This window comes from Schistocerca piceifrons, chromosome 5 (genome assembly GCF_021461385.2).
Source record: "Schistocerca piceifrons isolate TAMUIC-IGC-003096 chromosome 5, iqSchPice1.1, whole genome shotgun sequence".
Lineage (NCBI taxonomy): Eukaryota > Metazoa > Arthropoda > Insecta > Orthoptera > Acrididae > Schistocerca > Schistocerca piceifrons.
The window spans coordinates 622,012,433-622,024,554 of NC_060142.1; positions in this window are offsets into that span (position 1 = coordinate 622,012,433).

A 12,122-nucleotide genomic window follows, 5' to 3' on the forward strand; every position below is an offset into this window, starting at 1 on the left:
ATTGTATCTGCAGTGAGGTGCAGCTGTCTGTATGACTAGGACCTGTATATTTAAATTAATAAAAAATCTTCAGATGAACTGTTGGCTTATTTCTGTTGTTACGTTAACATGATCTGGGGTATTATCAAGAGCAGATTATGTTTATTTTAGCTAAAGGTACATGTATAAGAGCTACAGTGATTGTAATGGATTAAAGCTGTTTGTGTGGCTGTACATTTAAAATTTTTAAAAATCTTGAACAAAAATTATTTAACTGTTGACTTATTTTTGTTCTAACATTAGAGTGATCTGGGATACTGGTAAAGGCAGCTTCTGTTTGTTCCAGCTAGAATTAATATGTATACAGTACTGATTTATGTTGGCAATGGAGGGCTTTAACATTTAGAGATATGGTACATGACTTATTCTGTGGTAGTATATTACATTGACACCGGTGTGGTTACGATGTAAGGAGAAGGAGGGGGTGGGTCATTTGGAGGGGGGGGGGGGGGTTGGGGAGCTGGTGTAGGGTTTGTTGGGTGGTTACTTGTTTTGAACTAGTAGATCTTCAAAGTTCTGAAGTTAAAATTTGTTTCTCAGTACAGTTTGATCATTGAGTAGGTAGTCATGTGCTGTATTTGTGTAGATAAATCTTTGAATTTCTTCAGGAAGTTCAAGTATTGTACCCTTGTTGGCAAAAGTAGTATCCGGAGATTCTGTTCTATGTTGTTTGCAGAATGGTTGTGTTGGGCAAGATTTGAGGCAAAGCTGGACTTGTTCAGGTTGTTAAGACAGAGTGCATCTATGTGTTCTTTAAATCTTGTTGTGAGGCTTCTACCAAGCTGTCCAATGTAGAAGCTTGGACATGAGTTGCAAGTGAGCTTGTACACACCTGGCTTTTGATAGTGTTGTATAGTGGTTTTAGTGCTGTGTATGATTTTATTTTGTGTTTTGTTGTTGGTGAAGAAACTTATTTTTATGTTGTATGTCTTAAAGAGGTTGGCATTTTGGTGAGAAATCTTTCCTAGGAAAGGCAGGCTAACAAATGTGGTTTCCTTGTTTGTGGGTGGTTGTTCAGCAGTTGGTTGATTTATTTTTGCTGTATGGATTAGTTTATCTATTATTTCAGGGTTGTACCCGTTGGTGGAGGCAAATGATTTAATAATTTTTGTTTCTTTTTGTCTTTTTGTCCATTGGGATTTTAAGCATGCGATTAACCATTGTTCTGAAGAATGTTTTTTTTATATTGGTCTGGATTGCTAGAGTATTTGAGTATGGTAACACTGGTGGTTGTTGGATTTCTGAAAATTTGAAATTTATGCTTCTGATTTTTATTTGAGATTGTTTGATCAAGTTAGTTAATGCCTTCTGGTGTTAGATGTTCTACTGTGAATTGGATTTTTTGTGTATTTTATTAAGTTCTTTGGCTAGATTATCTATTTCTTCTGTTGCTCCATTGATCAGAATGAGTGTGTGATCAACATAGCGTTTGTAATAAAGCAGCTTATCTTTTAGTTAGGTTTGGGACCTGAAAAAGTTATTTTCAAGGTTATTGATATATATGTCTGCTAGCAAGCCTGCAACACTACTACACATTGCCAGTCCATCTTCCTGAATGTAAAACTTGTTGTTGAACAGGAAGTAGTTGTGTGACAATATAAGTTCCAGGATCTCTATGAGTTCACAGATTTCAGCTCTTCCCATTGTCCCATGTTTCAGTAAGTTATTCCTTATTAAACTAATTGTTTCCTTGACAGGTATGTTTGTATATAGGTTTACTGTGTCAAGAGATGCAAATTTAGCTGTGACTGGGATGGGGATATCTTTTATACTATTGATGAGCTCATAACTGTTTTTAATGGAGTAGTTATTTTCAAATACATATACCTTGCAGATAATATCATTAAGTTTTTTGGTGATTTTATAGCTTGGCCTATTGATAGAGTTCCCGATGGGATGTATCGGACATTCTCGTTTGTGGATCTCATTCTGTGATCTCAGTTTTGGTGCTGATGGGTTCATCACTATACAGTGTGGTGTCAACAAGAAGTTGCACTTTTTAAGTAACTTTTTAATTTTATCATGGAATTTGGGAGTAAGGTCATATGCTATTTCCTTTATATTATTCTTTCTGAAGAATTCACAAGTTTGGCTAATATTGTCTGATTCATAGAAAACAACAGCTGTGTTACCTTTGTCTGCTCTGAGAATGAGGGCATTTTCAACTGAAAGTTTCTTATATATGTCACATAATGTCTTATGTTCGGTATTCATCTTATTGTACATTTTGTTCTGGTGAATGTTCCTCATAATGATGTTGCTTGCCTTATGAGCTACAGCATTTTGTTCATTGTGTTTTAGTGTAGCTGCTGTACATGCAATTTTTGTGTTAACTATGAGGTCTTTAAGGCTGCTTTTATTTAGTGCGGGGATAATGTTGTGCTTAAGGCCTTTGTTTAACAGCTTTAATTCATTACTACTGAGGTATATTTCTGTAGTGTTTATCACTTTATCAAAAAACTTATGTTCCCTTTCAGAAGAGATACTAGGTGACCTCACTGCATTGTTTGAAATTAGTGCATTTATCTTTTTCTCGTGTCTATGTGAGATGATAATACGTTCTTTGTTTACATATAAATTGACATAGTCCAGGAAGACCATGAAGACATGAGCAACATGTTTATGGCTAAGTTCTAAGTGCATATTATACAGCTTTCAATTGAGCAGATCTTTCTTTTTGTAAAGAGACCTGATTTCAGTTTTTTACCAAATAATTTCACATCGTGCTTTGCTATCTTGGCTGACATACTTTGACTCGTTCTTTTTTTCTGCCAACAGTTTATCTAAATATTTGCTATTAATTTAAATTAAAGGTCCTAGTCATACAGACAGCTGCACCTCACTGCAGATACAGTAAGTCTGTATTATAGATTCCTTGGGATTTATCTTAATGCCAAACGTGATAAATGCTATAAAACAAAAACTGCCTGTAATATACAAGTAGAAATAAGATATCAGATCACCTGAAATTTGTTCTTGTAGTAATTTATTTATTTATTTTATCTTGTGCTCTCATGTTATCGCCATTCTGATTAAAATACTTGCCCTTATATCGACTTTAACGCATGTAAAGAACAATAAATTACATCTCTGTACAAAGTAGGCTTATGCCATATCTTTCTCTCACGATCTTTGTTACAAGCAACAGTTGTAAAGCGCATGCTGGATGCTGGTAAAGTGTCACTGTCAAAGTGTAAACTAATATAGTTTGTGTGAAAGTATTCTGGACATCAAAATGGAGGCAGACAAATACGAAAAAAGCCGCCTATACTGTCGCAGTAAGTAAAAACTAAATTTACATCCATATCGACAGATAAGCTATAGTCATGGCGATACGTTAAAGTGTGACCCATCTTTCTGCCATAGAACCAGCACCCAGTATTATGCCACTACCAGTAATGATGTAACTTCCCGGATCCTCTCGAAACCATCTGAAGATGAACCTGAAAAATATCGAAAACCGGTTCATGTAATAAAGCATTATTACTGAAAAATAGCGACTGGTTGCAGTTATGTATAACTTATTTACATTCAATATACAGTCACGGTTCTAAAATATCCGTAATGGATAAGCATAACAAATGTTTAAGACAAAATGTACGTAGTTTTTTATGTAGAATCTGATTCCGGCAATAAAAAAATATAGGTTCCCATTTGAAATTTTAAAGTTGATTCCCGCCCCACTCTCAGGGGCAGGGGTGGAGGGTTAACTTAGGCACCAACAGATGTCCACCTCAAAAATAATGAACTTTCGATTCTACACATTTTTTGGTGTGAATTTATTCTAGTTTGTCAACTTACAATTTACACCATGCTTAAAAGGAACATTCTGTTAAAGTCTAGCCTTGATATCTTACTACCTGAAATATTTTCATTTCATTTCACTTTGTCACCCAATTTATTCGTGCCTGTTGTAACGTAAAGCAAGTAATAGAGACGAAGTCAAGTTGTTTATTTATTTGTTTGATGGTTATATTCCGAATTATAAATGTAGAAGATAAAGAAGCAAATTGCAATTCAAAAGTCTTAGAGGGAAAAAAAGGTTAACAGAGTAAACGAAATGTGTACTGTATAAAAGGGAAATGTTACTAGCAGTAATCTACAAGTCCTTGAAAATCGTTTCGATAGAACTGATGAAGCTTCCAGTGAGGAGAACGGAGCGATCAGACAGCTCAACAACGACGTGCCCTGTCCAGAATTTAGAAGTTGGCAGAATATTTATTTATTTATTTTTATTTATTTATTGATTTATTTAACCTGGCAAGATTAGGGCCATCAGGCCCTCTCTTACATCTAACCAGGCATTCTACTTATTTTACATTCATATGTTTTAGTAGGCATGTTAAACTACATCTAGTACAAAAAGTGAAATAAACAATTTGAAAGGTACACCTGGAAAAATACATACATATAGAGTTTATATTCTTAGGTAACAAGTACTGTTATAATTAGACATTATTGAAGAGACAGGTTTTAGATAGGAGTGCCGGCAGCAGGGAGTATGAGGGAGACCCGTGGTGAAGGGAGGAGAAGAATAGAGACATGATGAAACATAATTAAGGAAATATAAAGGAAAAGAAGATTGCGTGGCTAATAGAGAAAGATGAAGAGGAAGGCATCTCAGGAGCAAGATAGGAGACGCTAGCTTTGTTATTTGACAGATGAGGGGATTGTCCTTGTACATTAATTTTGTGGAGAACTTTGTGAGGATGATAGTAGGAAATGCTTCAACTTCTTCTTAAAAGCAGCAGGAGTTCGAGTTTTGCGCAAGGTAAGGGGCAGTTTGTTCCAGAGGCGGACAGCGGCAACTGAGAAGGGGTTTGCAAAAGTTTTTGTTTTGTGAGTGGGCACAGTTAGGATACCAAATAAGAGTGACCTCGTGGTTCGATTATGATGACATGACAGGTTTTTAATCTCTGAAGCAAGGTACTGGGGTGCTTGCGCGATGAGGAGTCGGTGGAGTAGACATAGAGTGTGGTAGTCACGCAATTTGTCCGGCCGCAGCCACCCTGGCTCGGAGTATGAAGCACTAACATGATCATATCGGCGAATGTTGCAGGTGTAACGCACACAGGCATTCATGGTTAGCTCTAGCCGTCTTTTGTTTTCACTACTCATGCCTTGTTGAATCACATCACAATAGTGGAGGTTCGGTAGAACGAGTGCTTGCACGAGCTGGCGTTTCAAGTCCTGTGGAAATATGTTCCCAAACTTTTTGAGAGCATAGAGACAAGCAGACGTCTTTCGGCACACTGCGACTGTATTCTCCGCCCAGTTGAGATGCTCATCCAAAGTTACACCCAAGTTCTTCACTGTTTTCTGATATGGTATTGGAGTACCGTCGAGCAGAATAGGAGGTAGCCGCTCGCGGAAATCTGAACTTATTAATTTCTGATGGGCTATTAAGATTACTTGCGTCTTTTTTGCATTTAGTTTAAGCCCCAGGTTTTTCGCCCATCTCACTACTGAAGACAGATCATCATTCATCTGAGCGATTGCAGTGTTTACATCTTCAGGTCTGACGCTTAGGTAGAGCTGGAGGTCGTCGGCATAGAAATGATATTTACAGGAGGACAGAACCGACGAAATATCGTTGACATATAAAGAAAACAAAAGTGGTCCTAAGACTGATCCTTGTGGCACTCCCGAGAAAACATGTTTCCAGGAAGATTTTTCATTTACGCAGACAACACATTGCTGTCTGTCTTTTAAGTAGCTTTCAAACCATCTCATTGCACTATCAGAGAAATTAAGCTGTTGCATTTTTCTGAGCAATATGTCAAAGTTAACAGTGTCAAAAGCTTTGCTGAAGTCCAGTAGCGTCAATATTGTTGCCTTTCGATTGTCGATGGCATATTTCAGGTCATCAGTTACTTTAATTAGAGCAGTGTTTGTGCTGTGATGTTTACGGAAACCGGATTGAAATTTGTCATATAGGCTGAATTCATGCAAGTGTTCAGTGATTTGGTCATGAACAATATATTCAAGTGTTTTGGAAACAGCAGGCAGTATGCTAATTGACCGGTAATCAGTAGGCAGTTGCGGGTTTTCGATCTTAGGGATGGGTCGAATTAGGCTTCCTTTCCATGCAGTAGGATATATTCCGTTCACGAGGGAAAAATTAAATATGTCAGTTAAGACAGGTACTAAGATATCGGCAACATTCTTAATCATGGTTATACCGATACTGTCGTTGCCTATTGCGTCAGAAGAGATTCTCATTATTGCTTTTCTTGCCGTATTTGTTGTTACATGTTTTAGATGAAAGGTATCGTTGTTAGTTATCCTGTTTGGGGATTCTTGTGGACGGTAATTATCAGCTGTGCTGGTATTCAGAGGTGCAGAGAAGAATTCATTTAATTCGTTAGCTGACACATGAAAAGTAGTTTCCGATTTTGCCTTTCCGACCCCCAAGCTACGGAGATTCTTCCATAGAGTCGTGGGCGTCAGATCGCTGCATACAAGGGAGCGAGCGTGCCTGATTTTAGCATTGCGAATGCATTGTTTCACTCTGTTCCGTAGCTTTCTATATTCTTCGAAACGCTCGGGTTTCGGATCTGCCTTGAAACGCCTGTGGGCAGCATCCCTATTAGTCATCATTTGACGTAATTCAGCTGTCAGCCATGGAGCAGGAGATTTTCTTACACGGATTGTGCGCACAGGCACATGTTTCTCATAGAGGGCAGTGAGTTTATCACCAAGTTCATTAATTTTGCCGTCGATTGTGGGTTTTCTGATTATTTGATGCCATGAGATTTCTGAGCAATCGGCTGTTAGAGCGTCAAGGTCAATACGTTTCATGTTCCTACAAGTTATGTAACGCGATTTGATCCTTGGGGGCTGCACAGAGTAGGCCAGGAATATTACATCATGTGCTGAGAGGCCAGGGGCCGATGTTTGACCAACATCTCTTACTTTGTCGGTCTGTTTCGTTGCGATTACGTCTATAAAAGTATGACTGTGCGCCGTATGGTGTGTAGGTTGTAATGGAAGAATGTTCATGCTATTGCAACTAAACAGTCTTCTTAGGTTTATTGCGGAGGGAGTGTCTCTTAGTAGGTCTATGTTCAAGTCACCAATTACGATGACATGTTCGTATTGACACTGAAGTGAATGTAATTCCGACTGGAAGGAACTCATATTGGATGCTGTCATAAGCAAGAATGGAAATTAAATTGAAGGACTGTTAGGTACTTCGTAAAATAAATTATTTTCTTCAATTTCATCTTAAAAAAAGTACAAATGTGTGTGAAATCTTATACGACTTGACTGCTAAGATCATCAGTCCCTAAGCTTACACACTACTTAACCTAAATTATCCTAAGGATAAACACACACACCAATGCCCGAGGGAAGACACGAACCTCCGCCGGAACCAGCCGCACAATCCATGACTGCAGCGCCTGAGACCGCTCGGCTAACCCCGCGCAGCAATTTTATCTTCCACTGTGCAGTAATTTCTAGAAAAGGTCGTCCTATGTCCAAGATTCGGCGAGATAAGGTACTTGTCAGTGACACATCATGTGAAAGTTAATTTCGACCTTAGGGTCTGTACAGCAATGTATTCAGGAATTGCGGTGAATTGCCGAGTTCACTAGATTAATGTGACGCTGAACCTAAAATATCTCTTACACAACATTCCACTTTCAAAGATCTACGTGTTTTAAAATTTGATAGCCAGTTAATGGATTGTGCAGTAGCTTCCAAGACATCACCCGAATCTATGTCGAGTATATAGTCACAGTACAGAAACCAAAAATCATTTCCTCCGTGCTACCGAGTGTTTTACGTAAAAGTAAAGGAAGCATAAATTTTTGAATAACTCTGCAGTTTCTCACCTTTAACGTATCTCTTCTTCCAGATACAAATTCCACGTTGTACGTTTAGCAAATGCAGCAACAACTACAAGACTAATGAAGTATCTGTATTCATAGTAGCAAGTTCCTTTCAAAGGGCACGGCCGAGAAATTCACCAGCCCAAGATTGTGCTTCGTCTCTAATGACCTATTTGTTGACGGGACCGAAAACTTTAATTTTTCTTCCTGAGCCCACGACAAACGTCTTTTGTCTTTTAGGCATCAGACTTCTGACTTCTTTGATGAGTCCCATCACTAGTTCTTCTCCAGCGCTAACTTCTCTATTTCAGAGTAGCGATTGTATCCTACATCTTCAATTATTTGTTGGATGTATTCATATCTCTGCCTGCCCCTACAGTTTCTATCGTGTACTGCTCCTTCTAGTGCCACAGAGGTTGTTCCCAGACGTCGTAACACATATCTTATTATTCTGTCCCGTCTTCTTGTCATATATTTCCATATTTTCCTTTCTCCGTTGATTCTGTGGAGAACCACCTCGTTCTTCATGTTTTCAGTCCATCCAAGTCTCAACATTCTTCTACACCTACACATCTCAAACGCTTCGAAAGTTTTTCGTTCCAGTTTTCGCACTGTTCATAATTCACTATCACATAATGTTGTTCTCGAAACGTACATTCTCGGAAGATTCTTCCTCAAATTAAGGCCTATGTTTGATATCAGTAGGCTTCCTTAACCCAATCTACTTCGCGATCACCAATTTTTATATGTTTCTGGCTATTTTCGCTTCAGCTCTGTCTCAGTAACTTTGCCTTTCTACGGTTTTACTCTCAGTCTATGTTCTAAACTCATTAAACTGTTCATGCTGTCTAACGTACTCTGCAGTTCTTCTTCACATTCAGTTTGGATTCGCGTGACCGCTACGGTCGCAGATTCGAATCCTGCCTCGGGCATGGATGTGTGTGATGTCCTTAGGTTAGTTAGGTTTCAGTAGTTCTAAGTTCTAGGGGACTGATGACCACAGATGTTAAGTCCCATAGTGCTCAGAGCCATTTGAACCATTTTGAATCTTCTTCACATGCGGTGTCTTACTGTCGGATCACGTTGTGTTTACAAATTTTAATATAAGTAACATTACTTCACTTCACCTTGGAAGAATGAAAAGAATAAAAAGAACACAAACGATATATTCGTGAGCCAAGTAAAGCCGTAGGAATTAAGTTTTATCGCTAGCCTGTAATGTGATTTAGATGTAAAAAGAAAATCTATAAGTATACAAGCAAAGGATTCTGACATTTATGTTCAAAATGGTTCAAATATCTCTGAGCGGTATGCGACTTAACTTCTGAGGTCATCAGTCGCCTAGAACCTAGAACTAATTAAACCTAACTAACCTAAAGACATCACACACATCCATGCCCGAGGCGGGATTCGAACCTGCGAACGTAGCGGTCGCTCGGTTCCAGACTGTAGCGCCTAGAACCGCACGGCCACTCCGACCGGCGACATTTATGTCTAGAGATATTTAATGCGTTTGCGTAGTGCAAGTAATGTCACACAACAATGACTGAGGAAAAACTTCCACAAAATGTATCAAGAAGATAGGGAGAAAGGAGACATAAACTGTATATAAGGAAACCTACAACAGATTAAATGTAATTTATAACTGAGACATGTCAGTATATACGTGACTGATAAGGGATATGTGCAGAATGGCTTTATGCACTGAAGAGCCAAAGAAATTGGTACGCCTGCCTAATATCGTGTACGACCCCAGTGAGCACGCAGAAGTGCCGCAACACGACGTGCCATGGACTCGACTAATGTCTGAAGTACTGCTGAAGGGAACTGACATCATGAATCCTGCAGGGCTGCCCATAAATCCGCAGGAGTAGGAGGGGTGGAGACCTCCTCTGAACAACACGTTGCAAGGGATCCCAGATATGCTCAATAATGTTCATGTCTGGAGCGTTCGGTGGCCAGCAGAAGTACGTAAGCTCAGAAGAGTGTTCCTAGAGCCACTCTGTAGCAATTCTGGCCATGTGGGGTGTCGCATTGTCCTGCTGAAATTGCCCAAGTCCGTCAGAATGCAATTGGACATGATTCGATGCAAGTGATCAGACAGGATGCTTACCTACGTGTCACATGTCAGAGTCGTATCTAGGCATATCAGGGGACCCATATCACTCCCATTCCACACTTCCCACACCATTACAGAGCCTCCACCAACTTGAACAGTCCCCTGCTGACATGCAGGATCCACGGATTCATGAGGTTGTCTCCATTCCCGTACACGTTCATCCGCTCGGTACAATTAGAAACCAGCCTCGTCCGACCAGGCAACATGTTTCCAGTCATCAACAGTCCGATGTCGGGGTTGACGGGCCCAGGTGAGGCGTAAAGCTTAATGTCGTGCAGTCATAAAGGGTACACGAGTGCGTCTTCGGCTTTGAAAGCCCATGTCGATTACGTTTCGTTGAATGGTTACGACGCTGACACTTGTTGATGGCCCAGCAGTGAAATCTGCAGCAATTTGTGGAGGTGTTGCACTTCTGTCGCGTTGAGCGTTTCTCTTGTCATCGTTGGCCCCCTTGTTGATGGACCTTTTTGCGGCCGCTGCGATGCCGGAGATTTGATGTTTTACCGGATTCGTGTTATTTACGGTTGATTTGTGAAACGGCCATAATGGAAAATACCCACTTCATCGCTACCTCGGAGATGCTGTGCCCCATTGCTCGTGCGCCGACCATAACATCACGTTCAAACTCTTTTAAATCTTGGTAATTTACCATTGAAGCTACAGTATCCGATCTAACAACTGCGCCAGACACATGTCTTATATAGGCGTTGCCGACCGTATCGAGGTATTCTACCTATTTACGTATCTCTGTATTAGAATACGCATGCCTATTTCAGCATCTTTGGAGCTTCGGTGTAATTTTGAAAGAGAGGGGCGTTCAATAAGTAATGCAATACATTCCTGTCGGCAAGTTTAGTTAGAAAAAAATTCGAATTTGCTGTGGGACATCCTGAGCATTCCCGCTTCAGCGTCTATAGTTCCATTAATTTCCGATAGGTTACAGCTCTACACTTAGCCTTTATAATGACACCTGTGACGGAGGTGCGTTCCATGAAGAGAGCTGTTGTATAGGTTTTTGGCGTCAATCGAGAGCATCGTAGGATTTCATAGGTTCTTGCAGAATGTCTGTGGATACGTAGCAATGAACAAAAGCACGGTGAATAGTTGTTCGTGGCATCTGTCATCATCTTAAGGAGTTCCCGCTAACCAGTCCGATCTCCCGCATCCGGCCGGCCGTAACTCCTGCAGCGTTTGAACGAGGTGGTCACAACACCTCGCTGCTCAATATGACGTCTCTGTTGCTAGTGCTGACACACTCGTCCACCAGTTGAAGTACTGAATCGTGCGTTCCCGCTGGGTTCCTCGCTTCCTAACAAAAGACTAAAAAGAAATGCAGCGAAGGACCATTTGAGCGAAATTGCTTGGTTATTTAGAGGATGATCGTGACTATTTTCGTCTAACATAGCTGCAGAGAATGACTCATGGGCTCATTCATTCGAATGGGAGAAAAACGTCAATCCATGGAGAGACGCCACACCACTTCTCCTCCCAAGAAAAAGCTCAAAGCTACGCCCTCAGCCTATGAAGTTATGGCGACGGACTTCTGGGACTCTGAAGAGGCTATTCCGTTTGATGTCTTCCATCATGGTGCAGTTATCAACTCTTAAGTATATTGTGCTTCCCTCATGAAACTGAAAGAACATCACAAAAATATAAACGAACTTCTGATTCTCCATAGCAACTCAAGACCTCATACAAGTCTGAGCACCCCAGAGGATTTTACAAAACTTCATTGCACTGTTCTTTTAACCACCCGGATCTCGTACCTAATTTGAATTTGGCTCAAGTATGGATGCACGCCTTAAAATGAAAATCTGTCACCAGATGAGATCACTGCTTGAAATTAAGAGAAGGATGGATGACCAAACTTATAACACTTGACTGCCTCTGAAACACATGGGACCTCCGTTCTGGTGGGCTCTACAAACAGCTATCAATGCTTTGTATTGATTCATTTCGTGGTCCTCTCACTGACGACGTAAGAAATAAGTATCCGCAATCTAGCCAGTGACCATGTTATTACTGCTGGAGGAATTACTTGTGTTACAACGCGTTACAAAAATTACGTTCAGGAACAATACGAAAAATGGTTTTGCAATCGAAACCGTGGACTGACTTCCACAGAAAAA